Source organism: Chrysemys picta, chromosome 6 (genome assembly GCF_011386835.1).
Source record: "Chrysemys picta bellii isolate R12L10 chromosome 6, ASM1138683v2, whole genome shotgun sequence".
NCBI lineage: Eukaryota > Metazoa > Chordata > Testudines > Emydidae > Chrysemys > Chrysemys picta.
The window spans coordinates 87,935,973-87,949,504 of NC_088796.1; the positions used below are offsets into that span (position 1 = coordinate 87,935,973).

Below are 13,532 nucleotides of genomic sequence, written 5' to 3' on the forward strand. Positions count from 1 at the left end.
AAGTAGCATGCAGCAAAATTAAGACTGTGACAGCACATTTCTAGTGTAAAGAGTCATAAGTTATCCATTCTCATACCAAAAAGAAGGGAAAGATATAATGTCTATGCGCCTATTGTGTATATATATTTAGCAGTTGTTCCTGATTCCAAAACCTAACATTTTTTAGATGAACTACTAGTAGCCTGAAGAGAAAAAGCGCAAGACGCCTGATGTAGTGAGTGCTTAAGTGCTTCATTTAATAGGCTTATCGGATGAACAAATAAATAATTCACGGAAAGCACAAAGTAAGAATACACACTAGCTGCCAGGAAACACACTGGAAATTCAGGGTTTTGAAAGTCCTATCACAGATTCCTTATTCACTCAAATGCTTTCCCCTACCCTCCACACACACATTTTCTCCATTCTGGGACACCAAAAGGAAAACAAAACAAAACACATTATCAACTTAAATTCTTGCATACAAAATACAAACCCAGCATTACTCAGTTCTAACATTTTGCAGATTATTAAAGAACAAAATCATACTGCTTCCACCCTAATTCCACTTTTGTTCCAAGTTGAGGTCACATTCTGGAGCCCTGTGAGGGTCTCCCTTTCCATCTAAGGCCTTCTCCTCCTGCTGCGCTGCCCACCACTCCACCCTGCCTTCTTGGTGCCAGCCAAAGGCAGACATAAAGAACATTACTTTCATCATCATCTTCTTCTCACGAAAGACACTGCAGCCAAGGTTGATTGCTTGGACTACACAAGCCCTTATCTTACAATTAGCCTGAGATGAAAAAAGGTTCCCTCTCACTTTGCTTTGGACCCCCTGGACGGATATAAGTATCAGAGAATTCCTAAATGTTTCTTTATTTTAATGACAGCCCCTTGCATGCCAAAAAGCAGCACTCTGGCAACAAGACCATGAAGCAATCAAGAATTTTCTGCTCAAAGACCATGAAGCAATCGAGAATTTTCTGCTCAAATCTTAACCTGTAAAGCTTTGGCAGATATCACCAGCTAAACAAGCAATGAGACATTATCTTCACTCTCCGACTGACATCGCATGGCATTAGCACATAAATCAGATGCTAATAAGAAGGGACATAAATCACTAGCATTTTAACAATCTGTTTTCCTTACAATGCATTCTTTTATTATTAAAGCTGTATTCTTGGAGTTTGAAAAAAGCCACAACCTACTCACTTGTTCTAATTGGAACATTTTCAAAGTAACACTCAAACCTGCCAACTGCAAGGAAAACTGAAAAGTTAAAAATAGTAATAAATGAAAATAAATATGATTAATATTTCAATTTAAAGTCACCCACTAAAATGCCAACTCAAATGTTTATTGTTTAGTCCACGAGCAGCTGCTTCAAGTGGCGGGGGGGGGGGAGAGGGAAGGGAAGGATAAGAGGGGGGACGACACAATAGACAGGAAAGACGTCTGGGAATTGGCTCTGCTTGGAAACTGAATTTATTTTGAATGCTAATAAAATTTGAAATGCTGCAGAACACCATGTGCTTATTTAGAAAGCTTTCTCTGCTAAACAGAAGGATAATACAGCCACCCTTAGTTTTTAGAAACTGCAGGTAGTTGGGGTTTTGTTTTATTTTTCAAGGTTCTTCACCATATCGGTAATATGAATTCACACACAAAGTGCTCTTATTTAAAATAACTTTGGGGAATCTGATTTAGGCCAACAGAAGCAATGAAATTCAGAGGTAAGGCAATAATCATGTCCTTAATTTACTTCACTGTGTCTAGTGCTGTGCTGCATTTTGAGAATTACAGTTTAAAATTTATATTACATTTGAGCACACAGAAAAAAACAACAGAAACTTGTAACTTCTTAGTTTCCCAACGTCTAAGTCCCTGGGATGGGACCCTGTATGCCAGGTTACAGCTCACAGCATAATTTAAGGCCACGTTATGAGCTACTGAACAGAGTGTTTGGCGCAGCAGGTAGAGGCATTAACGGAGGAAATGCTGACAAACCCAACTATAGTGGCAGTAAGTGGGCACAGCTATAGCATTTTGTCCTTTCTTATTCATTTTAACTGAAATGCTGGGAGCACAAACCTATTCCCTTAGGGTTTTTTTCCCCTTTAATAAAAGGACTCTCCCTAACATGACATGTAGATTGCAGCAAGATGAGGAAAGCTCCACAAAGCTTCATTGCAAAGACTATTACAAAAATCCCCATTTGTGTATAGATTCCTTGTTTTTCCCAGATGGAATGGTTTTGTAAAGCAACTATTTTCTCTCTTTTTTGTTTTAAAGACCTTTTTATAATTTAAGAAAACTTCAAACTTGGTAAATAAATATATAGATGTCTGATCAATTGCAAACATCCTATTATCGTTTGTTACCTTGTCTCCCCCATCCCCAACCCTGACCCCGATGTTTGTCTCATCCACCTGTTGTCTTGTGTGGGACAGCGACTGTCATTTTCCATATGTCTGTACAGCACCTGGAACAATGGGACCCTGGCCTGGCTGGCTTCTTGGTGCTAACACAATATAAATGTTAAATAACCATAGTAATAAATTGCACTATAAGTACCAGAAAAGCATTTTAACTTCTGAGAAATCGAATTCTCTGACTGTATGTTGAGCCATAATGTTTAGTAAAAATATACGATATAGCAACAACAAAGTATGGGAAGGCAAATTTTACAGTGCCACTGTCTATTTCTACCTGGAAAAAATAAAAACAGTTTTTTGCATTAAAAAGCAAAAATTCTCTGACAAATAAGGGAATATATGTCACACAAAAATGCTCAGTTTGATGTGATTGTTAAAGGAGAAATCTTACGCCAGAAAATGTGGTCAGAATTAAAACACTATTTACAACATGGATCTAATGCTACCAGTTGGTGTAGTGATAGTATGGCGATGACAGATACAATGTCATGTACATATATTTTAAAGCAGATAGTTCTAGTCCCAACCCCCCACCCCCAAGCCCCTTAGAAAACAAGTTATTTTCCCAGGGCTTTTTGTACTTTACTGTACAAATACTACAAAAAGGGAATGAATTAATATGTTGTGATCAAGCACACTGGAGCTTTTTTGTAATGTTCCACACAATTAAACAATATCCCAGCTAGAAGGTCATTTCCCCAATACTGTGAATCTTATTTTGCTGGCCTTGTTTTTGAAGTTGCCGTCTGTACTACCTCTACCAAGATACTGAATACTTTTGCTTTTCTTTTCAGATAGAGCGTATTCGACATTGCTTCTTGTTTGTGGACTGGTACAATGGCTTTTAAGTTTGTACAATTAGACCTTTAACTTTGAAACACAATTTTGAAAAGATGTGACACACCAAAACTGATTTTGTATTTGAAAGAGACCAAAGAGGGAAAAAAGGGACAATTTTCGTCCAGAAAACAACAACTGTAGGTTGTCACTGAAGTAGCTTACAAATGCACTCCTGCTCTAAATACTGAGATTCAATGTTTAGTAAACATCTGGGAACAAGGGAAAACAGCTATCTTTTAATTTATCCACAGCAAACTATAATTCAGTAATGCTCCAAATAGGATATGGTGCTACAAGTAAATCTCAGAACTTTTAACAGTTTTTAGAAAGTTTCCACAAAGCATCTTGGAATAAAATATGAATTTTTTGAACACCACCCATAGCCTGTAAAAACGACAATGAATCTTGCCTCTTCAAAGCTCTCTCAATGTAGCTATAAGGTCATCGGCCCCACATCCCAGAAGACCACCCACACTAAAAAGACTATTTGTCAATTCCCCCATTAGAATAATGCAATAAATGCCAGATTCACCATTTATACTAGAAAAATGTCATTGAAACATTTGACTACTGACCTTTCAAAGCCATGAAATGTGACAGATATATGCATTTGAACATCCATAGCACCACTGCTTGCGCTGCACCCCTAAGCCAGGATACAAATCACTAAAGTAGTACAGCTGGTATGCTGAATATCCCGTTTGCTTCAGCCTACACTTGAATGAAGTCATTGAAAGCCTCCTTGGAGGGGAAATGCGCCTCGGACTAATGCAGCAACCGATTGACAGTGGCGTGATTTCTATTATTACTCCATTATCACACTGGGATCTGAGCCTAAATGAGCATACTTCCTCCCTGATGCCATTTCCTTTTATCCTGGCTGTAGTCTAAAAGCGGATCAATGGAAGTAATACATATGATGTCACTTCAATTTACAGCTACTGCCTCCCTCTCTCTCATACACAGATAGATCAATTCTTCCCAAAAATGGTTAAGAAATGCATGGGGAGACACTTCTCCAAGAAAAGAGTCCTCTGCTATATTTGTCTATGTTACTACAGCAAGGAACTGTTTATACTGAGTGAAAACAAGGGGGAAAGGAAAAAAGTCACTACTGTACACTGGAGAATGCTGGCTGAAATTCAACACAAACATGGCCAAAACAGAATTAAAGCTATTTGACCTTTGAAAATTATATGGAGAAGGTTTTTCGTTTCAGAAACGCAATAGAATCCAGCAGCATTTCCTTGGTTAAAAGCAGTGCCAGAAAATCTTAAAAGAAAAAAAATTATTTTTTTTTAAAGATTTCCCAAAGTCAAACAGAATTCCTCCCCATCCTTTGCATAAGAAAAAAACCAATCCACAGCTTTGTTAGTGAATGGAGTTTCCTCATTAAACGCAGATAAGAAAGCATTGCTACTGGTCCAACAGAAAAGATTTATAGGGCCTCTCTTAGCCTCTACTCTGAACCAGCCAACCAAACCAAAAAAAAAAAAAAAAAGCAAGACTCTTGAGTAGTAAACTCTCCGTATGGACAATTTGCCTTCAGGGTTGTTTTCTGCTGGCTGCAATTAAACGAAAACTTTCTTAAAACAAATCTCTCCTCACAATGTCCAGAAGAAATAAGACTGAGAATTCAAGATACTACTACTTATTTAACAAACACATTTAGACAGACCTGGTCACGGTTTACCTTAAACAATATTCTTAAATGCTGTTTGTCTGTGCAGTCACTTCTTTTAAATGAAAAACAGGCCATTTTCCTTCAGGGACAAAATATGCTCAATATCAAATAGCATGCAAATTCAATAAAAACCTCCACACACACAAACAGCTGTTAAACTATATGTTGTGGTACAACGTAACTTAAGAAATTCTAATTCTGAGAGAGCTAGTCTGCAGTTGGATTAATGCACAGAAACATATATGAAATCTACAGCTGACCAAAAAAAATGCTTTGAACTGAATCACAGAATAAAAAAAAAGGCCTATTTCAGAGACTAACAAAACTGAAGAAGCACACAGTTTAGGTCACTGTTTACAAAATGCCTGCTGTAGAAAAATCAGTTTGGTTTATAATTCAGAACATCTTAAAATATAACTGGACAATCCTTCCCACCTTTAAAAAGTAATTTCAATACTCTATATTGTTATTGTTTTAATTACCATTAAGAAATATGATAAATGTTTGTCTCTATAGAACAGGCTCATCTATCTGTAAACTAGCTCTGACAGAATATGTCCCCCCCATCGTGGGTGGCTCTCTCAAGCACTCCTCAGAGTATCCTGACCTTTGTTTAACAAACAGCTTTTTTGTGTTCCCCCAATTTTTTTAAAATGGGGAATGTACTGAAAATTTTGTTGTTGTTCCCGTAATATATTAATATCCAAAGATTACTGTCAAACTCCTTGAAGAAAATAATGAAATATACACCATCAAAAGTCAATATATGATGCATTTAGAAATATCAATTTTGTTACAACTAAAAGATCTTCTATCACTAGCTACAGGTAAATATGCCAAATTTGGCATTGAGGTAATATATTTGACTAAGAATACATTTGCATTACTTTCAGATCTGTAACATCAAAATTTTCATTTTTTGAAGGAGACAGTCTTACATAATTTATTGTTCTAAAGCTATTATCTGCCAAAACAATTCAATAGGATTTATTCTGTCTCCTTTATCCATAGACACATATTTGCTGGGTGAAGGGCTTGCAACCAGAAGAATAGTACAAAATTATGTATGCAACACAAACATAATTATCTTGATCTCAAAGACTTTCAATGTTCCCTTTCAAATGAAGAGGATAAAGTATGCTGGATGTTAACCATAGTGCAACTGTCAATATACAAGCAACCAAAAACTTACATACAGTTGCATTTTATGTCAAGTATCAGAGGGGTAGCCATGTTAGTCTGGATCTGTAAAAAGCAACAGAGAGTCCTGTGGCATCTGTTAATCTTAAAGGTGCCACAGGACGCTCTGTTGCTTTTTGCATTTTATGGTGGCCACTGGTGTGCCTGGAAAGGTTTTTTCAATTACAATTTTCTTTCAAGTGTGCAACACTATTAGCAATGTAACCCTAGAAACCATATTAAAGGAAATTATTTGATATTTTAAAAAGAGCAACCTGTAAGGGCCAGATTTTCAAAAGAGATCAGCACTCACCACTCCCACTAAGTCAATGGGGGCTGCTGGGTGCTTGAGCCCTTTTCAAATTGCGCCCATTTCACGGAGGATCCTAAATGGGAACTGTGCTCTTTTGAAAATCTGGCCCTAAATTCTTATATTGATTAACCAGTTTGCACTTCCATAACCAATGCTGTACATCTTTTAAATGTCTTAGGCCCCAGTCCAACAAAGCTACTGGGACTACTCGTATGCTTAAAGGTAAGCACATGCAGATGTGTGCTAAAGAATCAGGGTCTTAACATTTTTTTTTAATAGAATGTACATTAATTCATTGTAAAGATCCATTCCCCTCCATCACCACCCCCAAAATCAACCAATATTCACATCTGAAAAATTAAAGTTATTTTTCTTAAACATTGCAAAAAGTATTTTTAAGAGTAGCATTAAAGCAACAGGGGGGGAAAAGGAGAATGTAGTGGGATGTTGTAGTCTCCAGAAAGATGAGAATACAAGGATTTCATCTTACCAGTACTTTGAACTGGTTAGAATTAGCAACGTAAATACATTTCTACAGTCCCTAGTTTGGTACACCTTGTTGATATCGTCGCTAGGCATGACCCATAATGTTTTTTAAAAGGCCAGCAGTTGCTACCAGCTTTCAAGCTGAAATATCTTCTTCTTAAGCCCTGGCACAAAATATTTGTCAATAATTTACTTAATGGAGGGAAGATCCATTTAAGAAGAAATTCAACATCTGCAATCTAATCTAAGTGCACTGAAATGTCATAAATGATTAAACCTATATGATCTAACAAAGTGCTGAGCCAGCAAAATGGAAACCAGGTGGCTTCTAATGCAGGTTCAGTCAGATTATATGGCGTTTTTTCCCCAGCCCTGCTTTTCACAAAGAAACGTTTCATCATAACTTTACCCTTGAGCACAGTAATTCCATTTCAAAGACAATAGGCTAAACTTTTAATGTCTATTCTATACATATAAATTTCACACTGATTATTCGGTATATCACATACTGTATGTATAGGCATATCCATTACTTTTTATTCATGATTAAAAACATATGGGAAATGGAAGAGATTTGATTTAAACCCATTATGGGAGATAAACATATTTGGTACTTACTCATTGTGGTGGATCAGAGGACATTTAGGCAAGTGTTGTGTAATATTCTTATCAGGCCCAGTGCTATTAAATACAGTGGGAGTGGCTAATGTTAACATTGTTACTGCAAGGGTATATCTGCCAGAATCTCTGCTACACATCCCTATTTTTAAGGTTTAATAATTCATCCATAAACATTTAATTCAGGCTGAAATTTCCTAGACCAAATTGTGATTTGACCTGGCTATTTTTAAATTACTGTAGTGCAAAGAGAAGCTTAACAGTTTGAGTTGGGTTTTGTACATTGTTAGTCTATGGGAAGGGCTAGAATTTTTTTTATTTTTTAAGTACTAAAGGTAAGACATTTGGAACACTGAGCTTTCAAAAATAGCCGATACTGGGTATCAAGTAACAGAATATAAATGGTACACTGGGCCCAGTTCTGCTCACCTGACTCAGATGAAAATTTTTCCAATATTAAAGATGGGCAGGAGTTGGCCTTTTATGGGTTAGACTATGGGTTTCCATAGCAATTTCGCCACGGAGATATGCCTTTAACAATTACTTTTAGCTCATGATAATGGACATGATTCTTTGCCCACTAATGCAGTTTTACACTGGTTCTACTCCATTAACATCAATGGAATTACACTAGATAATCAGCTTCTGATTTGTTTTTAGTGAAAAATAGTTAAAAATCAGTAATTTTTTGTGACTCTGGAAACATATCACTAAAACTACCTGTCAAGTGTAATAGCAATGAAAGTGAGGAAACACACAAAAGGACTTGGAGCAAGGGGAAGAGAAGGGATAGCAGCAGGAAATGCACTTTAAAGTGTGTTATATTATATTAAAAACTGATAAATTTGATCATGAAGATTCCACAGAACATATGCCGTTTGAGATGTCAAAATCTACTCTATTTTCACTCTCAGGGTTGGGATATCAACAGAGCTCTGTAGTCTATTAAAGTACTTACAAAACAGAGGTCATTATTTATACCCCATATCTAGTATATAGGCATATGAACATACAGAGACACGACTTTAATTTTTCATATTTCAAAAATATATCCAATAAATTCCTGCAAGTCTCTCTCTTACATATGCGCACACAAATACTTATGACAAAACCTCTATCCGCTTTCATTTTAAAGCATTACTTGATTTATCTATCAGGTGAATCTTTTTCAATAATTGTTTTTCTTTCCCTTTATTTAGAAATATAACCTTACATTCATTTACATCTCTGTCACTTATCCTTGAGCATATTTACATCAAGTACAAACCCTTGCAATTGCATTTCCAGATCTAGGCAAACAACATTTTCCAGCTGAAATGGACTAAGGTTCTAGTTCATTCTGTTTCAAATACACCCTCTCAATAGTTTTCTCACCAAGCCTTCTAAGTCAAACGCCAGAACATCTGTTATGTTCTTCCTTTGTTAGAGAGTTTTTAGTATGGATTACTCAGGATGATTGCCCAAAATATCATAAATGACCACAAACTGAACACAGAAGTGCAGGATGGGACTCTGGCTGAGAGCAACAACACACAAACCCCCACCTTAATATTAAAGTTATTTATTCTGCAAAATGCATACGAAAATAATTAAATTCACTGCCTGCCCTTCACTCCCTCATACTATTTTCCATTCAGTAGAATGATGTAATATGTGTAAAGTTTACAGTGTCCTGTATTCCATTCCTACTCTGTGTACCTTTGGATCCCATTCCAGACATTTTATACCCTGGCTTAACTCAGAAAAGTTTTATGTGGAACAGGATGAGGCATTACATTACTATGGGCCACCCTCTAGACTCATGGTAAGTAAGCAAGTACTAGCAAATCATATCAAAAAAACACAGGAGAGTCTATTAACCTGAATGAAGATTATATTTATTTTTAAGATCACTTGCTATGACCGAAACGTCTCCAAATAATGTTTTTTCCTGATCGTAATGAAAGAATATGTGGGAGGGAGAATTTATAGCCCAAATCCATGCGCCTTATGCAAAAAAACCTCCCATTAACTTCAAAGGGAAACTTACTTGTATAAGGAGTAATATGATCAGGCCCTTAAGTGCTCAACTTACACACAAATGTAAAAACAAAACATTCAAAGATGAGCAGACAATGCAGAGAACAGCAGGCTGATTGCACAGTAGTTGAGCATTATTTGTGTACTATTGGCTGACTAGCCCCTGAATTAAGTACTGTATTTCATTGGTAATTCAGAAGCTCAACTACTAATGGAAAAAGTTGATTGAACAGTAGGTTTTAGAAGGAATTAAAAACATTGTGCACAGTGACAAAGCATGGAATTCAGTCACACAAAGGTTTAAACAATATAATCCAACCAATCATTTATTAACTCGTTCATCTTAAACTCGTCCTATCGTTGATAATGCCTGAAGCCAAACATCTGAAATTAAGCCTTATTTTCTGTACAAGCACATTCTCTATTTCCAAAGTCTGAGTGCTCAAAATCATTCAAGAGATTTATGTCTCAAAAAGCAAATAAGAGAGCGCTCCTCTAAACTGGCTCCAGCCCGAGTGGGAATGTCTACACTGCTATTTTTAGCAGCGTAGCGTTAGCCTGAGTCTGTAGACCCTGGGTCTGAGATTTGCTGTTGCAGGGTTGTTTTTTATTTATTTGCTTGTTTGTTTTCGTTGTGTTGACATATCTTTAGTGACTAGTGATAGTAGTGAACGAAGGCCTTATAAGTTCCTTTTCAGATGCATTTGTGCAGCTATGGTTAAAACAGAGTTGAAGTTTCCATTACAAACCTCAATTCTCAGGTGTTAATAAGTCAACTATAAAAGTTCCATCCAGGAAGAAACTTGACACAAAAGTTCTCAGCCTCAGAGTGATTATTTTTTAAAACATTATTGAAAAGAAAACATCCATGAAAGCTTACTGGTTTAAAATGGATTTTCTGAGCATGTATAACCAAAAATCTAATTTACAAAGAATCAAATTTAGAAAATTATTACAATGTGATTCGTCTAATTATTTTTAGTATATTGAAAAATAAAGGCTGTTAAGGCACTAAACTTTGAAAATGGCCCTGGTAAGATACATGCACTGTATTTACTTCACAAAGCAATGGTCCCAGTGCATTTTTAATATGCATAGTGATATTGTAAATACATTTAAACAAACATTTTAAAAAATCATAAATATATGTACTTAGCACATACATATTTATGTGTTTCTTTAAAAACTGGGAAATACATGGTAAATTAGGAAGCTGAAATGGATACATTTTCCTGGTAACATTCAATTAATTAGCAGCTTTTACTTTTTGTTTGTGTAATAAAACCAAACAAAGAAACAAAAATAATAAAAAGAACCAAACCAAAGACACTGCAAAATATGGGTACAATCCTGCAAATGCTTACACATGGTTAACTTTATGTGCATGAGTAGTTCAACGAAGGCAATGGAAATATACACGAGTATAAAAGTTTGCAGGATTGGCCACTCCAGTGCCCATTTTGGAAAGGAATTACAGGATTTAATAAGAAATTATTAATGCCTACTATAGAATGTTACAGTATGTATATAATTATCTCTACAAACTGGCTTAAAATGTTATAGAAAGGCTATTGTTTTCTATTCAATTAGATTTTTAGAATAATTTCTATAGAGCTGTGCTTAATGTCTGTAGAACTTACTGGATTCATCAACTTCTATACAAGTTAAGAACAGTGTCTCTTCTGTACATTGATACAAAATATTATAAATGCCAGCAACTGCAAAGTCTTTTATAACTCCCTATTCTTAACTTCCACTTCTATACATATAACAGTATATTAGAGCTTGAAGCCATTTTGTGCACTGCTCTCATCGACTTCAATATCAAACCCCTGTGAAGCACTGTATTATACACACAGGGTCCGCTTGTCAAATGTGCTGAGCTCTTACAAATCTTGCAGAAGTAAATGAGTACTGCAGATTCTCCGTACCTCTGAAAGATAGGTCCACAATAATCACAAATATCTATATCATAATGGTATGGGGAAAGCAGTGTTCTCTGAGTTCTCTAACTTTTCCTCAGTTCACTTGGCAATCTCATTCTTTGACCATAGATTTTTATGCTTTATACATTTTCAAAACATCTTTGAACACTTCTGGGTTGGTATCAGACCAATTTTCTGCCTTTGGCAGGCATATTAATAGGAAATTAGCTTCTCTTTCAGATCAGCTATCTAAATCAATTGTCAAATGCTATTTCCGGTTTTGGTCATTGTCTGAGAATATTTGTTACAGATTGGGATACCGGTCAAATACACCTCTACATAAGACAAGATATTCACTGTAATGAAGAACAAAATGTAAACTATGTCTTAGATTATGCCAAGAAGACCTAACCAGCCCTTGAAAGAGATCTGTTTAGAAAAGTAGGGATATATTTACATATGTATTTAGGTATCTTATCCATTAAAAAGTTAACCAAAGATGAATTTCTGCAAAGTCTTCTTAAGAAAGTTGCATATAAATGGATCCCCAAAGTAATTTGCAAAATGAATCTTAACTGTGATATGGATACCCAAGATGGTACCAGAAACTTCAATGCACACTTAATTTTGAAACTGTTTATAAATATATTTCAAAGGCTTTACAACAAAACTGCTCATATTAAAAATTATTGGGAATGGGGGAAAAGGGTGAGGGGGAAGAGCTTATATCCAAGTTTAAATCTTATTACTTTAATATTACTCTTAGACTCCACAAAATTGATGGTGTTTTCTTTCATAAACAAAGAAAATGCCATTGAAACAAACAACTGATAGTCAAACTAATTTTTTCTTCTAATAATTGCTTTGGGGAAGTGGGAGAGAAGAAAGAGAAGTTTACTGATATTCAAAACAGGTTCTGTAATAAGGAACAGCAGGTATCGGTAAGGTATGTGATACAGTAGACATGCGGGTTTAAAAAACACCACCACCAAAAGCTTGTGGGGAAAAAAAGTTTTACTTACTAATGCTCAACATTGCAGTCAGCTGGCTGGCTTAGAATCCTTTCACCTGACAACACCTTGTGTGCCTGATAATATTCTACTCATACTAAATGTATGAGCTCTTCTTCTCAATCCAAAACCAATTCCAAAACAGTCCTGTAGTTGCTCCACCCTTGAAATTACAGATTGCTGCTGGTGATCAAATTCCACCTCTCCCTTTCCCTCCTGCCCCTCCACACCCTCCATATTCAGTTCTCTCTTAGGACAGTCATCTCTCACCCAGTAATTACATTAATTAGAAGGTTTAATTTCAGCGTTTAAACAGTGTACAAACTAGTTTCAACACATTCTTCAATTCTAATGGCAATAACAACAAAGGGTAAAGACTTTGTCCACTGCTCAACACACTAAAGGAGGCAAAACACATATGAATCTTTAATTAAAACATTACGATTCACAGGGGAAATAATACCACCATGCCCACTGTGACAAAAAGATATTGTTCATTCATGGAGATTATGAGCTAAATTCATCCCAGGTGTAATTCTATTGCCTTCAAGGAAACACACACAGGATAAATTTAACCCTTCATTTTAAAATTTGATATGTTTTGTAAAGACTCTGAAGTTTACCAGTGGTGGGCTGGTAGTTGTAGCACATATTCTTCATAATTTTGAATTATTGTGCCAAGAATTTATGTACAATTTCAATTTGAATAAAAACAAAAACATGGCATGCCAGTGAAATGTATTTTGTAATTTAGTGCTGACAGAGTACCAGCAGCGTACCAACTCCCATGTGTTTACACTAAAACGAGGAGGATTGGTCTGCATGATTTCTCAACAGACTGATGCACAGTATCAATCTCTGCTCAGAGGGAGTCAGCATGGAAGAGTGAAAAAACAACAGGCTTTAACCAAATCAAGACTGCATCATTAATATAGCACAAGTGAATAACCAGCCCTTCCTTTTCCAGTGTCACAGTTCTAAATAAATCTTCATGGAGAAAAATAATTGGCCCAAATAAAATAAAAACAAAAATAATTAGAGAGT

General features: G+C 35.9%; 1 protein-coding gene across 18 annotated transcripts in view; it reads right to left on the bottom strand.

Moving 5' to 3' along the window:
* Positions 1-13,532, bottom strand: part of AOPEP (aminopeptidase O (putative)) — a 410,457-nt gene that overhangs the window by 108,183 nt on the left and 288,742 nt on the right. The window lies entirely within an intron of this gene.